This window comes from Haemaphysalis longicornis, unplaced genomic scaffold (genome assembly GCF_048455015.1).
Source record: "Haemaphysalis longicornis isolate Haplotype H1 unplaced genomic scaffold, Haemaphysalis longicornis Haplotype H1 scaffold_1, whole genome shotgun sequence".
NCBI classification, from domain to species: domain Eukaryota; kingdom Metazoa; phylum Arthropoda; class Arachnida; order Ixodida; family Ixodidae; genus Haemaphysalis; species Haemaphysalis longicornis.
Genome location: NW_027526203.1, coordinates 433,190,020 through 433,207,025, shown reverse-complemented (window position 1 = coordinate 433,207,025; position 17,006 = coordinate 433,190,020). Strand labels below are relative to the sequence as shown.

At 51.0% G+C, this 17,006-nt stretch overlaps 1 protein-coding gene and 1 non-coding gene across 6 annotated transcripts in view; one reads left to right on the top strand and one right to left on the bottom strand.

Moving 5' to 3' along the window:
- The window catches only part of LOC144155746 (uncharacterized), a 260,323-nt gene that overhangs the window by 30,232 nt on the left and 213,085 nt on the right, over nt 1-17,006 (top strand). For 3 of the 5 annotated variants that reach the window (XM_077687367.1, XM_077687366.1, XM_077687365.1), the window contains exon 1: nt 10,752-11,072. The exons of 1 other annotated variant lie outside the window; for it this stretch is intronic. The gene's annotated coding sequence lies outside the window, so the exon portion shown is untranslated. Of the gene's footprint in view, nt 1-10,751; nt 11,073-17,006 lie in introns of those variants that run through there. One more of the 5 variants, XM_077687364.1, reaches the window with a different exon arrangement.
- Nucleotides 7,734-7,817, bottom strand: Trnal-cag (transfer RNA leucine (anticodon CAG)). Its single transcript has one exon. It is a non-coding gene; the product is annotated as a tRNA-Leu (tRNA).

Below are 17,006 nucleotides of genomic sequence, written 5' to 3'. Positions count from 1 at the left end.
TTAATGGCTGACCGACTACCTGTTTAAGTTCACCAATCACAAATAAACACCGGTGCGCATCCATCTTGCCACACCAACCGTAATGTGCCATCAAGAACTATGCCGGACACCCCCTCCCCTCAGGGGAAGGCCAGTGTGTGTGCGTTGCTCCAACCGGACCTTGAGGGACAGCTACAGTACATAGCTGCAGTGAAGCTTGAACATTACTTAGATGTACTACAACTTAGTGTTGCCTTTCCCAATCCTCTTTTCCATTCCCTACCCACAGGGCTTTATAGCCTCCTCTCCGCAATAAAGTCATTCATTCATTCACTTCCTCACGCATGACTTGCGGGCCCGAACCGTTTCGTCCGCAGGCGTTCACATTTCTCCCCAAGTGAAATGCGTCAGCACGCGCTAGATCTGGCGGCAACCGGCTTCGCGAAGTCGGCGTCTCTTGCGCGAGCTGTCTTGTGTTCCCCCCTTGAGGCGCGGACGCACGTGAACTGTTTTCTTGGTATTTTCTGTGAGAGCCACGCGCAAGCCTGGATGATGCCGGGCGCTCCACGTAAAGCGCGTGCTCACGTGCGCGGTAAATGCGCGGTGCGCGGAATAACTATGACCAAGTTTTTGATGACGCCGCACGCCGCACACATTACGGCCAGCAACAACAGCCTCGCTGTTAAAAAGCTCTGCAGGACTTGAAAGTTCACACAATTTTACGACGCAGACGTGATGAAGCCAGCGCTCTCTAGAAGTTCTTTATAGCCGTGCAAAGCCTAACTACCTCCTCTACCGCCTTCCCCACTTGCCGTGGCTTACTGAACATAAAGGGATGGCTGCGTAAAGTTAGGCACACCATATGTTCGCCACAGCATAACCCCATCACTGCCGGCCTCGGTAAACGCCATGCTTATAAAAAAAATCCGGGTTCGCGGTTCAACTTAGCGCTACTTGTGACCGTAAATGCCGCATCAGTCGCGGTGACGACTTCGACATTATGCTAAAATTTCAATTTTCATATTCACCATCAGCACCTGGTCTCCAATAAAGTTTATTCATCATCATATTCACCAGCTTTATTCTTTACGTGAAAATAAACAATGAAAGAAGCATTTTCAAAAAAATGTTTTTCCAAAGAGCAATTTACAAGTGATTTGGATTCGGAGTATTCCAAATGAAGAAAACACTGCTGAATTTAGTATCCGGGGTACACATTGCTGTTCCAGCTTTAAACGTATCAAAGCCAGGCCTAAAACCCATCCACGTAAAAAAATTGTGGCGTTCCTGTTTACTTTGCTAATGTCGTCGAAAGACAATAGGGCCTTTCGACGACAATAGTCTCTACCCCTTCAACCCGTCACACAATTCTCTTCTCGCTCCCTTTCCTCATGCTGAATGCAACGAACGTTTGCTGTATTCAATTTTCCCGCTTTGGCACTGCTCGTGCGCTATCTGTAAGGGCCTCTTTTTCAATTTTTCTTGAAACAGCTAGAGTTTGTTTTATAGTTTGTTTATATGCGTGTTTTAATTTGCTACTCTGTGTTATACGTACTTAGTTTGCTTCAATTAAGCCTGAGATTTTTTTGCGCTAAATAATGTGAACATGCATGAGGCAGTTTTAGTAGACCGGTACTGTTCTGCCTGTTATAGAACGCGATGATGGCCCCTGATGGTGATGATAGTGGCGATTAGCCGTCTTTATCCTCTTTCTCTTCCTTAATAAGTCTGCAACATATTCCCACCCCCGACGGTGATACTAGTGGAGCAGTGCAGAACAGGATAGTGCAGGTTTGCCATAGATTAGTCCGGTGTCATTCTTGCGGAGACAAGAGGTAATAGGTGCCTTTCTGCTTTATCCTCCATCGACGCTTCGCGGAACGATGCCTTCTTCTTGCTACCTTCTTGGCTACGACGAGGCACGCTGTTTTGCTCGAACCGTACTGTCTTATGCATGAGGCAATAAAGTTAGTCCTCGAGTGAGCACGGATAAATCGTATTCGGAATGCAGCCTCAATCTTCTGGTTAGTGGTCCCCTGTTCTTTTCCTGTTCGCTTTCGATGTTGCTTTCTGTGTGTTGGCTGAATGTTTTCCAGTTGCGTATGAATCGATGCCACCGAGCTGCTTTTGCTTACTTCTTGTGGTGGAATGGGCGTTTCACTTTCCCGTCTCCGGATTTGCACGTTTCGAGATTTGCTGCCGAGCCAGTCGTTAGGTAACGGCGGTGCACGAGTGAATGTGTTGCTGTCCTTGCACACGGGACCACTGCTAGGTCGTCCATCCGTTGCCTTCATCTGAGTGTTGTCCATGCACGATGGCTTCTTGGTGTTGGATCCGGGAAGGCCGACCCGAGCCGAGCTCCGTCGCCTCCGACATACGTTTAGTAGCGTGGTTTAAAGCGAGCGGCCAGCCAATGTTGCAGCCGTGAGGGAGTCCAGAAGCCGTAGGCAAAACGTAACTGTTTACTTCATACCGAGAGGTGAGCCGAAGCCAAATAACAATGCCCCAACGGGTGAGGTTACAGTACAGTGCTCGAGCAGAATGACAGCATTGATTCACTGCTCAAACAGGAATGAACTACAGCGCTTGGGGGGTCTTATTTATACCCAAAGCGCCAACGGCCGAAACAAGCGTTCCCTCTAGATTGTGCACCCGACACTAACAGCACAGACACACACAACACTCTTTCCAGAGTTCGTGAGCAGTCGGTAGTAGCGGCGCACGCTGAGTCCGAGAGAGGGGAGAGAGGAGGTCTCCGCAGCGGACGCGGGGCCTCCGTGTCCTTGGGACAGGTCTCTGCGGGTTGCGTCGGCACGCCATCGAACTTTTATCGCGCCGACAGCGAGGCGCCTGTGATCCAGACGTGTAGCGACACGTTTTAATTGTCGGCTGCAAGCGTGAGTCACCGACAGGGAGGACCTGCTTGAAAGGCGCACGTAGTGGAGGCTTCGCCGCACAGCCGAGGAGTATTGAAACGAAGCCCGGCGGCGGGCTCAATCGTAACAGCTTCTCCGCCGGGGTTCCGAGATCCAGATGGATAAGGGTCTTCAACCGTTGTCCGGAGGGATGCTTTCGGAGAGAAGTGCTCGCCAGATGCTCGACCACAGGCCTGGGCTGTACGACACCGTGCTGGACCTTCACCGGGGCCGGTCACTGGACGAATAGTGGCTTGCCAAGAACGTCTCTGGCTTGGTCAGGCAAGCCACAGAACACAAGAAGACACAACCGCATCGCCGGCAAGTGCGAAGACAAATCCACACTGAAGCTCTACCAGGCTTTTAGTTGCGATAAAATACGCTAATAACTAACTACACTAGTTATATTTTAGCCCAGCAGTACTTTAGCCTAGCACACAAACTTGAAAGGTGACATTTCGCGGGATTGGAAATGTCCCACACAAAAAGAAATTTAATCGTAAAGGGCGAAACCTGCTTCAGGAAAACCAATGGAACTGAGAAAGTCAGGCGTCTACAGGCCACTTCTCGCGCTGAGAGCCGCGATTCAAGCTCAAGTCATTGCCCTGAGCTTTGCCCTTTTTGAATCGCACCTTAGGTGCGCCCGTTCTCTGAAAGCTGCTGCGACCGGTCGAGGGGGCATCGGCCTTCTTCCGAGACGTATCTCGAGCGCGCGGAGGAAACTGCTCTACTTTCCGCCACCCGAGGTCCGCTGAGACCCGGCGCAAAACGTGCGTGCGGCGCTGCCACTCGGCAGGCCCGCATAGGAGCTTTTGTCGCACTTTTTTGCGACACTGTCGTTAAGCGAACACCAGAGGGTGGTTTCGCTCTCCTTTCCGGCTGTCAAGGCCAATCTAGGCACGGGCGGCCCGGTCTCAGAAGACGGCTCACCCCCAGGCGACACCAGAATCGCTACTAGCTCGGCTGGCCGTTGCTCGACATCGAGTATCTGAGTTGCAGGGGGAACCCTAGCGACTCGCTCCGTTGCGTCGTCGTCGTCAAGCTTAGCTCCACCGTGAGAACCGTTTAGTGTCTCGACTGCCGGCTCTGCCCCAGCGTAGCTCGATTCTGAACTCGCGTCTGGAGAAACACCTTTCGTTTCAACGGACTCGTGTTGCCTCCTTTCGCTAACTTCACGGTTTAGGCTTTCCCGCGGAACGTCGTTAGCCTGCGAACTGCGCGCGTTCGGGTCGGCAGCCGTTTTCAAGGCCTCCCGTGAACCTGAGCACTCCGAACACGCCGACGTTGACACATCTCCGCTCACCGTAGGGGCCTTAAACACAGTGTACTTACGCTGCCCTCTGTCGTGAGCCTCCGGAAATGCCCCGTCCTCGCTATCTGCCTGAGTCCCGCCATTCCGCTCAGAGGTGGCGACACTATCGTTACTTGAGCGCTTGGCAGCGAGCCCAGCTGATTCTTTCCTCGGCAGTTTCTCGAAATTGTACCCCTTGTCGCATAACAGCTGATCCGACCTGGTCGAGAATAGGTACCTGTATTACGGAAGAAGTTGTGGCGATACTGCCGCCTGCGTGACAAGTTCACCAAACGGACCTCCGATGCTGACCTTAGCAATCGGCAGGCACACGTTTCGTGCTGCTACGGTCTGCTTCACCCAAACACACTGTCCCGTCAGCTGATCCGGTTCAACGTACGAAGGGTGGATCATGTCTACCGTCGCCGCGGAGTCACGAAGAACTCGGCACGGTTTACCGTTGACCACGAGCTCACGTACGTACGGCTCCAGAAACTGCCTGCTATCCTCACTCTGGTCTAGCACGTGAAAGACAAGCTTGCCCTTTTTGCAACTCGCAGCGAAATGCCCCGTTTCGCCGCAGATGAAACACGCAGCCTGTTTGCGCGCTTCAAAAGCTTTCTTTCTGCCCTGTTCCTCAGCGTCTGCGCTCTTTTCGTTTTCGCGGCCAGTTTCACTATCCACGAAAACGACTTTGCTAGCTCCACCATCTTTCTGGGGAGCTCTGCCTTTCGGCCCTGAGATATCAGGCCTCGGCCTGAACTCTTTTTGGTTGTCTTTCGGCCCCTGCGCACCTCGTCTTGCGACGAACTTGTCGGCTAGCTGAGCTGCATGATCCACAGTACTTACCCCTGGCCTATCTTGCACCCAGAGTCTCAGGTTTTCTGGTAGACGGCGGTAAAACTGCTGGAGACCGAAGCACTCAACGACCTTGTCGTGCTCTCCGAAAGCCTTTGCCTCTTTGAGCCACTCTTCCATGTTAGCCCTCAGCTTATAGGCGAACTCCGAGTACGACTCGCCCTTAGCTTTCTCGGCTTCACGGAATTTCTGGCGAAACGCCTCTGCCGACAGCCGGTACTTACGCAGGAGACTCGAGTTGACTTTCTCGTAGTCTTCGGCCTCGTCCTTTGGCAAGTGGGCCATCACGTCGGATGCCTCACCTGACAAAAGCGTAAGCAGCTTTTGCGGCCATGATTCTCGGCTAAACTGGGCCCTCTCGCACGTACGCTCGAAGTTGACCAAAAAAAGACCGATGTCTTCTCCTACCTTGTAGGGTCGCATTAGGTCACTCATTCGTTACGTAGGTCGCTCAGTCGACGCAGACTGCTCGCTTGGCGCGCTGCTCTCACTCTCACGCCTAGATCGAGATGCCTCGATCTCTAGACGCTTCATTTCCAGCTCATGCTCCTGTTCTCGCCTTCGATCCTCCCGTTCCTGTTTCTACCTCTCGAGCTTCTGTTCTCGCTTTCTTTCCTCGCGTTCCTCACGCTGGCGCTCAGCCTCTGCAGCCTGACGTTTAGCGGTCTCCCTGCCATTGATCAGCTCAATGCATTCCGACAGCTCATCATCGTCAGCCCCAACAGCGAGTATAGCCAGTATCAGCTCTGGCTTTCTCAGCGCGTTCGTAACAACCAAGCGCAACTCTTTTGCAAGCTCCAACAACTGCGGTTTTTTCAACGCCTTCAAATTCATGGCCGGTCTAGAGTACTGGTTTCCCACTGCTCCAAAATTGTTTTGCGCGAATAACCCACGCGACAAAAACACACGCCCTACCAGCTATCCTCAGAAGCCTGGTAAAACTCATTGAGGAAAAGTCCCGCACTCACCATTGACCGCCGTGAATTCTGCGAAGTCGGAAGCCGCCTCGACGTCCGTGGTGTTGGATCTCGCACCGCTGGCTCCAGGTGTTACGAAGTTGCCATCCGACCGCTGCCAACCAGTTGTTGCGACGTTGTCATCCCACCGCTGAAAACCCGTTGTTGCGCACGGGAAGGCCGACCCGAGCCGAGCTCCGTCGCCTCCGACATACGTTTGGTAGCGTGGTTTGAAGCGAGCGGCCAGCCAATGTTGCAGCCGTGAGGAAGTCCAGAAGCCGCAGGCAAAACGTAACTGTTTACTTCATAGCGAGAGGTGAGCCGAAGCCAAATAACAATGCCCCGACGGGCGAGGTTACAGTATTCACTGCTCAAACAGGAATGAACTACAGCGCTTGGGGGGTCTTATTTATACCCAGAGCGCCAACGGTCGAAACAAGCGTTCCCTCTAGATTGTGCACCTGACACTAACGGCACAGACACACATAACACTATTTCCAGATTTCGTGAGCAGTCGGTAGTAGCGGCGCACGCTGAGTACGAGAGAGGGGAGAGAGGAGGTCTCCGCAGCGGACGAGGGGCCTCCGTGTCCTTGGGACAGGTCTCTGCGTGTTGCGTCGGCACGCCATGGAAGTTTGATCGCGCCGACAGCGAGGCGCCTGTGATCCAGACGTGTAGCGACACGTTTGAATTGTCGGCTGCAAGTGTTATACTCGGTTACAACTCAAGAACGGCACCATCTCATGTAGTGTAACACTCCGCCAAAGCGCCGGACCCGTGACGTCAGTGCGCGCGCGTTTTGAAAGGGGTTTGCTATGAATGCGTGATATCGTCTGCCTCGTCTCACGCAGTTTGTTTGTCGTCACTGGAGTCGTTTATAAGCATATTAAGTCCAAAAAATCTCGGGAACGGCTCACGCCATGTTCAAAATATTCCCAGTAACGCCCTACTTGCGCCGCGCGGAGAAACATCCGGCTACGGTGATAAGGCACAGCGGCAACTTCCGGTGCCGTTCTTAAGTTGTCACCGAGTATAGTACTCACACCGACAGGGAGGACCTACTTAAAAGGCGCACGTAGTGGAGGCTTCGCCGCACAGCCGAGGAGTGTTGAAGCAAAGCCCAGCGGCGGGCTGAGTCGTAACATTAGGCTTCGCTCCGGGCGCATCCGACTCTGAGATTGTATCGCCATTGCTTCGGCCGAATGCCATGGCGCAGGCTGCTTGGTCGAACTCGGTCTTGCTGCTACATCCCGCGGCCTTGTTACCGATGGCGTTGCAAATGTAGGAGCGTGCTGCTCCTTCCTCTCTTCCACCGACGACGGCGAACCCACGGCTTCAACGGGAGCCCTTTTTGCGAAGGGGAGTACTGCATTGGCCGCGTCCTTTGTCTAAGATGTGCTACGCCACATCTGGGATGTCCCCTGCTTGTGTTGACGTCGTTTGTTTAACAGCTTCCCTGTAAAATGCCTATGCACCAAAAAGGAATGCATACCTGAGCGATAGTGGCAGCTAGCGAGGAGTAGCGCAAATAATTTCTGAAGGAAAGAATGCAGTGGTAACATTTACAACGACTTGCCACGCGATTTAGTTGAGATAGTAAATCTTAAAAAAAGCATACACAGGGCGGGAACGTTTGGTGTTGAAGGTAGAGCAGAGTTCATGCTTTCACAGTATACATACAGAATCCTAAATAGCTTCAAAAACACCGGCAAGCTGGAGTAAAAAAAAAATTGCTGTCAGAAGTGGGATTCGAACCCACGCCCGGAAGACCGGACTGCGACCTGAACGCAGCGCCTTAGACCGCTCGGCCATCCTGACACGGCCGCCGGCTGGAAAATCCAGTATATTTAAAACCTTCCTGATGTATTTACGAAAAAAAAAAAACCTTGCCGTAAAAGTTACCGTCGTCGTAGAAACCAGGCTTTTTGCAACCGCAAAAGACGAGTGCGAACTATAAACTGCTGAAGCTGCACACATTGGCTAGTGTGGAAGCAGCATGTCGACTCACTGTATAACACGGCAATTGCTTCTTTCAACTATATTTCATTTCTTCTTTCTTCTTTTAAAAGGTGACACGTACATCACTATTACTTTTAGCGGTTGTACTACCCGTTTCTACGGCTGTCGTTTGTAAAGGTGGACGCATGTTCTTATCGGTCGTTTTCATGCATTCTGTTGGCGTATTACTCTCACTTTTCGTCGTGCGGGTGATGCTTTATGTCACAGCACTCTAGTGGTATGCGGTTTTCTGCTTGTGATGGACCTATATGTGTATTCAAGCTCTTGTGTGCCTTTTGCGGAAAATATGATGTGGAGGAAAGTGGATGATGAAGATCAATGAGAATGAGTGGTAGTAAAGGGAAGAAGGGGGGGATGAGAGTGTAGACGGAGAGAGAAGAGATGGGAGGAAGATGGAAAGAAAGGAAAAATACATGAGAGGGGGAAGGTGGAGAGAGACAGATTCTGCCGTGCGGATCGTGAGAGAAGTGAATGGGGGATTGTTTGGGGCATTGATGACGGTTATTGCGAATACATTGTGGTGTCGGCAGTCAGCAGCACCGACATACACTGTGTCTCGAGGTATCGGGTAGTTTTCTGCGAGCGCGTTGGCTCTGTGCTCCCCGCGGTTCTGGTGTGCATGAGGGCGCATGTTTCGGGGGATCCAGAGGGCGGACTTTGATGCTAGCATGAATTTCCAGGGGGATGGGGGTCTTGGAAGCTGTGATGATAGGCGTTGAATGAGATGCTGTCCAGGAAGTGTTTCAGCTAGTGGACGAGGTTGGCCAATACTGTGAGCTTCTATGGGTTCTTGTGCCATGTAGTCTCGCCCACAGTTCAAGTACCGGGTGGCAGTTGTAAGGCAACCTTGTAGATTTTTCGTATGACAATTTATTTTCGCTCCAGTTGGAAGGAGGTACGGGAGGGTAAGTAATACGGCTGATAATAAATGCTTGGATTAAACAAAGTCCATCAGCTCATTTAATGCCGTTATTTCGGGTAGCAACGCGTTTAAGCCACCTGACGGTTTGGGTGACGTGAGAAGAGAGTTGTATGAAGCCTGTAGTAGTTCTGGAGTGATTTATAGTGAGTCCCAGAATTCGGATGTCCAAGTTTACTCAATGTAAACTTGGACATTGGTATTCGAACTTTGTTTTTTCTTCGGAGGCTCTTATTTCGTTGGGAGCATTGTAGGCCAGCGAGGGCGGCGTTGTTTATTGCAGCTGTCGCAGCAGCTTGGAAGATTTCTTCTATTTGCGCAGCACGGCTCCCTTTGGCCCCGAGTGTGATATCGTCCGCATAGGGACTATGGTGAAGATTTGGTATTTCGCCTAGGGCTTAGAAATTTTGAGTAGGGCTAAGTTAAAGAATGGTGGTGAAAGCACTGCTCCATTGCATCATAGTCACACCACCACGGGCCGACACGGTTTCAATTCTAGCCTTAGGCCTTACCGGGGCCTTTAGTAGAGTCACGCGTCGCGCAAGGTACTTCTACAGGACCCTTCGACCATCTTCCCCGCATTAAAGCATGCAACTTCCTCACCTCACGAACCCTCTAGAAACGGAAGAATTTAGTCTACCATCGGAACACCGCAAGGGGATGGCAGAGGAAATAGTTTTTCGTGGGAGGGGTGATTTGTGGAGGGGGAAAGTATGAGTGATGGGGTTTTGGAAAATGGGGAGGGCCAGAGGGGAAGAAAATGCGAGGCGGGAGGACGAAAAATGAGTTCGCGTTGAGGGGTAGGGCTACTGGGGCGGAGGAGGAGTGTCGTCGTAAAAGGATCAAGGGGTGGGGACGTGAAAGGTAGAATTGAGTCAGGGGTGGTAAATGGAGGAGGGGAGGGTAACACCTGGGATGGAATTGTGAGGAGGCAAAGCGGCGGGAAAGATCCGGAAAATCATGGGTGCGGAGGGTGAGAGGGGAGATGCGTTACATGGCCGGGGCAGCAGCAATGCTGTCACCTTTCGACGTCATTTGCAGGGAAGCAGGCGGATACGGGGCCAATTTTCGTTTTGTCGCAGAAACATTTGTCCGCACGTCTCTCCGCTTACATTATTACATCTATGTATTTGACTTGAGAGTATTTGTGTACACGCGATGATCGCTTTCGTCACATTCTTCACCACTGTAGGCATTAATTATACTTGCATGCGTGTGTGTTCAAGTATGTAATTTTTGTTCTGTGCAACCAACGCTATTCCTTTATATCATTATTGTGTGAGATGTGCACATCATGCATCGCCTGCTTTTTCTCCCGTTTTTTTCCCGTGCGGCAGCAGAGCCCTCCGGCTGTTCCTGCGCACACTAATAAATGAGTGATTGATTCGTATTATTATTTTCCCTCGCGCCAGCACAAAGACACCCGGCTGCTCCTGAGCTAGCTAATAAATAACCGATCGGTGATTTTATTTATTTATTTATTTATTTATTTATTTATTTATTTATTTATTTATTTATCCCATTCCTTTTTCTTACCAATTCCTCCGAAAAAGGAATTAGTTCTTACTTTTTTTCCTCCTTTCTTTCAGAGATATTTCTGGTTTTTTTTTTTTTTAGCAGTACAACCTTTTACGGCTACCACCTGTCTACCAGGACAGGGTAGAGAGAACATCAAAATTTGGGCAGTGTGCTGACACCAAAACGGAGACCGCTTCCCTCGTGCCGCGGCCCCTCACCTGCTGAAACGTGCGAGCAAACTTAATTCGTGGGTCGAGAGGGAGACCGCTGCCACGGGCAGACGGCCTGCAGCGTGGTCCGCGCGGGGCGCAGAGAAGTTGAGCGGCCCGTGGGCCGTCCAGGGTTGGCACCCCCCTCGAGTACACGCGCGGTACAAGGCACAGCGTTCGCCCATTGGTGGGAGAGGCCGTGCGAGATCGATGTCCGCCGCGGGGTCCGCGTACAGCGCCAGCGCCACCGGCACTCGGAACCCGACTCGCGCCCCGGCACGCCGCCACCGACAGCCGGCTCGTGATGCATCCCACTCAGCGCATCCCCTCGGCCACGCGGTCCCGCTAAGCGCCGCCGCACGAGGAAACCGCCACCGCCGCCCGTTCCACTCCTGAACTCCACCACCGGTGAGCACACGTGGCTCGGTGCCAATGACTCGGGCGCGTGCATGTCACGGAGCGGGGGCTCCTCCGGCGCTCGCTGTCGCCTCCGCATGGTCCAGCCGGACGGCGCGGAAGGACAGCGGGCGTCGAACAGCTCGACCGTGGCTTGCTGCTTGGCTGCCGCCGCCGGCGAACCGGTTGCATGTCTTTCGCCTCCTTCTGTCTTCGGACTGTCTTGTCAACGTCCGCGTACGCCGTTTGTAGCTGTTGCTGAGCGCGTCACGGTTCCGCGGCGCGGAAAGAAAAGAATAAGGCACGTGGCCACGCAGCGATGAGGTTCTCGCATTCCTCGGCTCGAGAAAGCGATGCGTGTCGTGTCTCGAGCAGTCGAAGCAAACTGTCACTTACAACGCGGCGTTCGTAGTCCTTCCGCAGCCATGTCATCAAGAGGTCGTTACGCCTGCGAAAAAAAAAAAAAAAAGACCGATAAAACATGACAGCCAACAAAGTTCTTACAGGTGGGGCGGCTTGAGTACACGATGTGCACACGGAAGTTCGCTTGCACTTCCTGGCCCGCTCAGAAAGTCATGTGCACAAGATGCAGTCGTGGAATGGAACTTCGCTGCTCGGTCATTATGTTTTTCTCGCTGTCACGCTTGGAGCGTACGAGGTGTATACGTCTCGTTGGACTCGCGTGTCATAACATATTCTCTTAGGTCCCCTAACGATCAGAAAACAAGCTGAGGGTTGATTCAAAGAATGCCGATCAACGATTATATGGAGTTCGTTCAGCGTAACAATAGGTGTGAAACTTCCCTGTACGTCTTCTTCGGAAATATTAAAACGAAAAGGAGACGGCAGCACGCACACTGAAGCAAGAAGTAATGGGTGATTTTATTTTTTTGCATGTGGGTGTATACGTAGTTTCAAGGAACACAGGATCGATGCGAAAGAAAAAAAAACAGTAAAACACAAGTTCAAGAAGCAGGAAATAAAAAAAAAACCATCAAAAGCCAGGTAAAAAAGTTACCGGGACTAAAATTAAAGAAAAAATCGTGCTACTTTTCTCGTTATGAAGTCTATTAACTTTCTTAGTTCAGAAACGCCCCTTTGCTGGCATTCGACGAGTATACGGGGTACAATGCTCTCACCACGAGAACCCGAAAGTTCCTGCGGTGTAAAGCTCGGGCGAGAATATGTTGTCTGCGCTGTCGGAGTTGTTAACAAAAATATTCTTGACATACGGTGCTTGTTACGGGCCCCTTACATAAACGACCGTTACAAGGGAATATTTAAAGCGCTGAACAAAAGGAACGACGGTGGGAGAGTGGGGACACAGACGCTCACCTCTCTCCTTCAGCGGGCGCTTATTTTTTTGCCTCCCTGTAATTATTTTGTTGCAATAAAGTACCAAAACGCCCAAATTTTCTCGGCAATCAGTTTAATGACCGCAATAACTGACACAACAGCAAGGGCCACAATACAGATCCTTGGCGGATACCTGGTCAAGTCAGTATACGGAGAAACATCACTGGAATGAATTACACGTGAACGAACCTTTTAGATAACCGCTTTGAAGTCCCCACTGAGACCCAACAGCACTCAATGCAAAGACGCTTTAGTTGAAAGAGCTGTTCTTTACAATAGAGTTCCCGTAAGCGAAGTTTTTTTGGGGAAAAGACAGTACAGCTTCCATCTACCGTGTGTGTGGCTTAACAACGTGCATGGGTTTTTCCTACGAATTTCACCTTGGTATCGAGGAGTCTGATTCATTTCCCGCACCCGACCCATCTTGTAGTCGAAATAAGTCTGACGTGGTGCTTTTATTACGTGGATGGTGGCTTCAGCCAGAGCGAACCGCGTGTTTGCATGAGTCTATTGTTACGAGTTCTGACTAGACTGCGCTCCGGGCAACGTGCGGTCAACAATTAGGGAGTGTTTTGCATCTACCAGAAATTGTGCTAGAAAAGATAACAAGAGGAGGAGGAGGGATGCCTTTAATGATGAAGAGAAGTCAGCTTGGCAGTGAGCTTGGATGGCTACTCCAGTGAACATGCGAGGGGCGAAAATGAGCGACGGAAGCGAACACACAAAAACTCACACAAACACTAACAAACGCAAATAAGCGCACAGAAACCGACAAACGCAGAAACACACACACAGAACACGCACAGTAATAAAGTTAAAGCAAGCTTTCACAGAGTTTCGTTCAGGCCGGAGTCACAGAGAAATGTCACCAAGGCCCTTGTACTCCGTGTTGCCGCGGCAGTGGAGTGCCGTGGACCAATGACGCGAAGTTTCAGTGGTGCATCAACACGGAGTCCCAAAGTTTTTTTCACGGTTTGCCGTGGGGTGTCTTAGCGGGGACACACACACCGTACATGCTCTATGTCCTCACGAACACTGCAAGCGTGACAGTGAGGGGAGGCAACTCGGCGCGTCTTGTGCAAGTAGTGGCCGGTAAATAAGTGTTACTGACTTTTTTAAATGTGTTAACTTTATTTTCGACCTCTAAGGCATTATTTTTGGTGCCGAATCCAGTTGAGAAAAGTTACAGTTTAACGTGACTTCCATGACTTCGTGTAGCGCAAAAAATGGACAAGACCAGAAGGAGGCGACGGACACATGCGCTAACTTCCAACTGAGCTTTATTTTTAAAAAATGCGCGAATTTAAACCCGGAAGCGGCACATAATCTTAAAAAAAAAAAAAACAGAACAGAGCAGAAGCAAGGTATCATGTAATTTGCCCACAAAATTATTCGCACAACGATGTGACGTCGACAAAAGGTAGCACCAGGCATTGACTAAGGTGGCCCCCACCCCCTTTTAGACAGCCAATCTCCTCACCAGACACGGCCACAGACGGTGCGGACACGCAACCGTACCCCAGGCTCGCTATTTCGACCGCCTCAATTATTTCCCTAGTCTACTCGTTGGCTTGTCGAGCAATGACGGCACAGCGCTCAAAGAGGGGCGTACAACCGTAATCGCGGCAATGAATGCTCAAGTGGCCATTGACAACCTCATGGAACATTGTAGTCGTGCTCGTTCAGGCAACGACCTGTTTTCCCGACATGTACTTTACGGCACTTCAGGAGAACGGCGTACACAATGTTTCCTGCATGAAACGAGCGGCTTCTTGTGGTTCTTATCACACATTGGCTGCCGAGGAGCTGCGCGGTCGTTTATGCGGCACAGGCTTAACGCATTCTTTTGGGCGCAAAACACAACATTTACACCAGCTTTCGCACCAATCTTCTTCAGCCTATGTGATAGGTCATGAAAGTACGGGATTACAGCGAGCCATTTTTTGGTGACAGGGCTATCAGCGCCGTTACGCACCTCAAGCTCTGCACCTCGACCGGCGTACTTGATATTTTTGATAGGCCCTCAGCAAGAGAGGTAACAAGCTGTTGCGGGAACTCCGCTTGGTGAATTCGCTCCACCCGCTGCAAGAAGCTTTCTGGAATTCTCTGGGGACAAGACCTTTGCAGGGCATTTGTCAACCCCAGCTTTGCCACCCCACGTTTCACCAAGCGAGAGTGTACGCCCCGACGACAAGGGTAGCAACGGCTTACTGGCGCGTGGCTCGTAGCTCCAAGACACATGCTCACCCGCGAAAAAAAGCAAGCTACCTTCAGGCAGTTCGTGCGTCAGCTCAAAAGGTTGAAGGCAGTTTTTAAAAGTCGTTAGCACGTTCATTACATGACAGGGAAGACTTGCGTCGTCACACGCGATAAACACAATAAAATAATCCGCGTAGAGAAAAGCCGTAACAACATGTTCTTGGTCCAGCAGCCCAGACAAGCGTCGATCGTATTGGGCTAGTAACAAGTCACTGAGTATAAGTGCGACGCAGGATCCTATACACACCCGCGCTTCTGGCCGTATACGTGCGGTCCTCCCATACTGCATCTGACTGAAGGTACAATGCCAACACCTCCAGAAAGCCCGCTGCACTAGTACCTGTAGTGTTCTGAAAGGCTACCGCACCAAACCTGTCGATTCCGGCCTCAACGCACTCAAGTAATTCAGTCTGAGGCAGTTAATAATACAAATCCTTTAAGTCAATAGAGAAAGCATTTGGCACGAGAGGGGGGCACTGCTTCAGGAAGGCAATCACATCACCAGAACTCCGAACCATAAAGGGGTCATCCACTGCCAGAAGCTTTAGCTCGTCTAGCAGAAATGTAGTCACAGCTTTCTGCCAAGTTCTCCGCTCCGAAATTATTACGCGCGGAGAGCAAGCGACCTTATGCGTTTTGGCCGACAAAAAAAAAATAATAAGAGCGCAACCCGGGCTTTTCTCCGCCTTTTTAGCCAAAACATCTAGGTTCAGCTTTGCGCATAACTTTTTGGCTTTCGCTTTTACCTTATTCATGGCTATGTCTGAGCGGAGGTCAAAAGTCGAATTAAGCGGCTCAGTAGCTTTTATATGAAAAACCTCGTTTGGCATGACCATGACTCCTCCCTTCTTAACGGCTGGCAAAATGCGTAAATTATTTCCTTTTAAAAAGGACTCAACACGCGGCATCGGTAAACCCTTTTTAAGGGGCCTACTATACGCAACAAAACATCCACTCCAGCGGAAACACATCGATCGTGCTCACTTTCAGGGGCTACCGCTGACACAGCTCTAAGCATAGTCAATGGATTGGGCGCGGCCTTCTTGGGCTCTAGCGCGAACTTAGGCCCTAGCACATACCCTATACGAGCCACGCGCCAGTAAGCCGTTGCTACGCTTGGTGAAACGGCGGGTGGCAAAGCTGTGGTTGACAAATGCGCTGTGAAGTCTTGTCCCCAGAGAATTCAAGAAAGCTTCTTGCAGCGGGTGGAGTGGATTCGCCAAGCGGGGTTCCCGCAACAGCTTTTTCCCTGAGGGCCTACTGAAAAATACCAAGTACGCCGGTCCAGGTGCAGAGCTTGAGGCGCGTAACGGCGCTGATTGCCCTGTCAACAAAAAATGACTCGCTGTGATCTCGTACTTTCATGACCTATCACATACGCTGAAGAAGATTGGTGCGAAAGCTGATGTAAATGTTGTGTTTTGCGCCTCAAGGAACTCGTTAAGCATGTGCCGCGTAAATGACCGCGCAGCTCCTCGGCAGCTAATGTGTGACAAGAACCCAAAAAGCCGTTCATTTCATGCAGGACACATTGTGTACGCCGTTCCCCTGAAGTGCCGTAAAGTACATGTCGGGAAAACAGGTCGTTGGCTGAGCGACCGGCTTCGTGAGCACGACTACAATGTTAGTACGGTTGTCAAGGGCCACTTGAGCATTCATTGCAGTGATTGTGGTTTGTGCCGTCATCGCTCGGCAACCCAACCGGAAGACAAGAGAAATAATTGAGGTGGCCGAAATAGCACACCTGAAGGACCGTCGCATGTCCGCACCCTCTGTGGCCGTGTCTGATGAGGAGATTGGCTGCCTAAAAGGGGGGTGGGGGCCACCTTAGTCAATGCCTGGTGCTGCCTTTTGTCGACGTCACATCGTTGTGCGAATAATTTTGCGGGCAAATTTCATGATGCCTTGCTTCTGTTCTGTTTCGGGTTTTTTTTTTAAGATTATGCTCCGATTTCCTGTTTAAATTCGCATTTTTTCAGTAAAGCTCAGTTGGAAGTTTGCGCTAATTGCGCCTCCTTCTGTGCTTGTCCGGTTTTTTGCGATACATGAAGTCGTGGATTACCCCTGCCAACTAGCCCAAACCCAAACTCTACTGCGTTACAGTTTAACGAAATTTTCATTGGGTTTCCCGAAAGTTCGTTCATTTTACGTCTCGCGTATTGCTACATACTGTGTCGTCGACCCTGTTACTCGCTTTCTTTTGACAAAGGTGCACGCGGCTTCCTCTGTCGCGTTCACTGCTTACCTCTGAGGCTTTGAACAGGTGGCCGCTTGTGTGAACTGCCGAATGCTTCCTTCAGTATTCTCCGGTGTTCTCGAAACCAGTGGCCT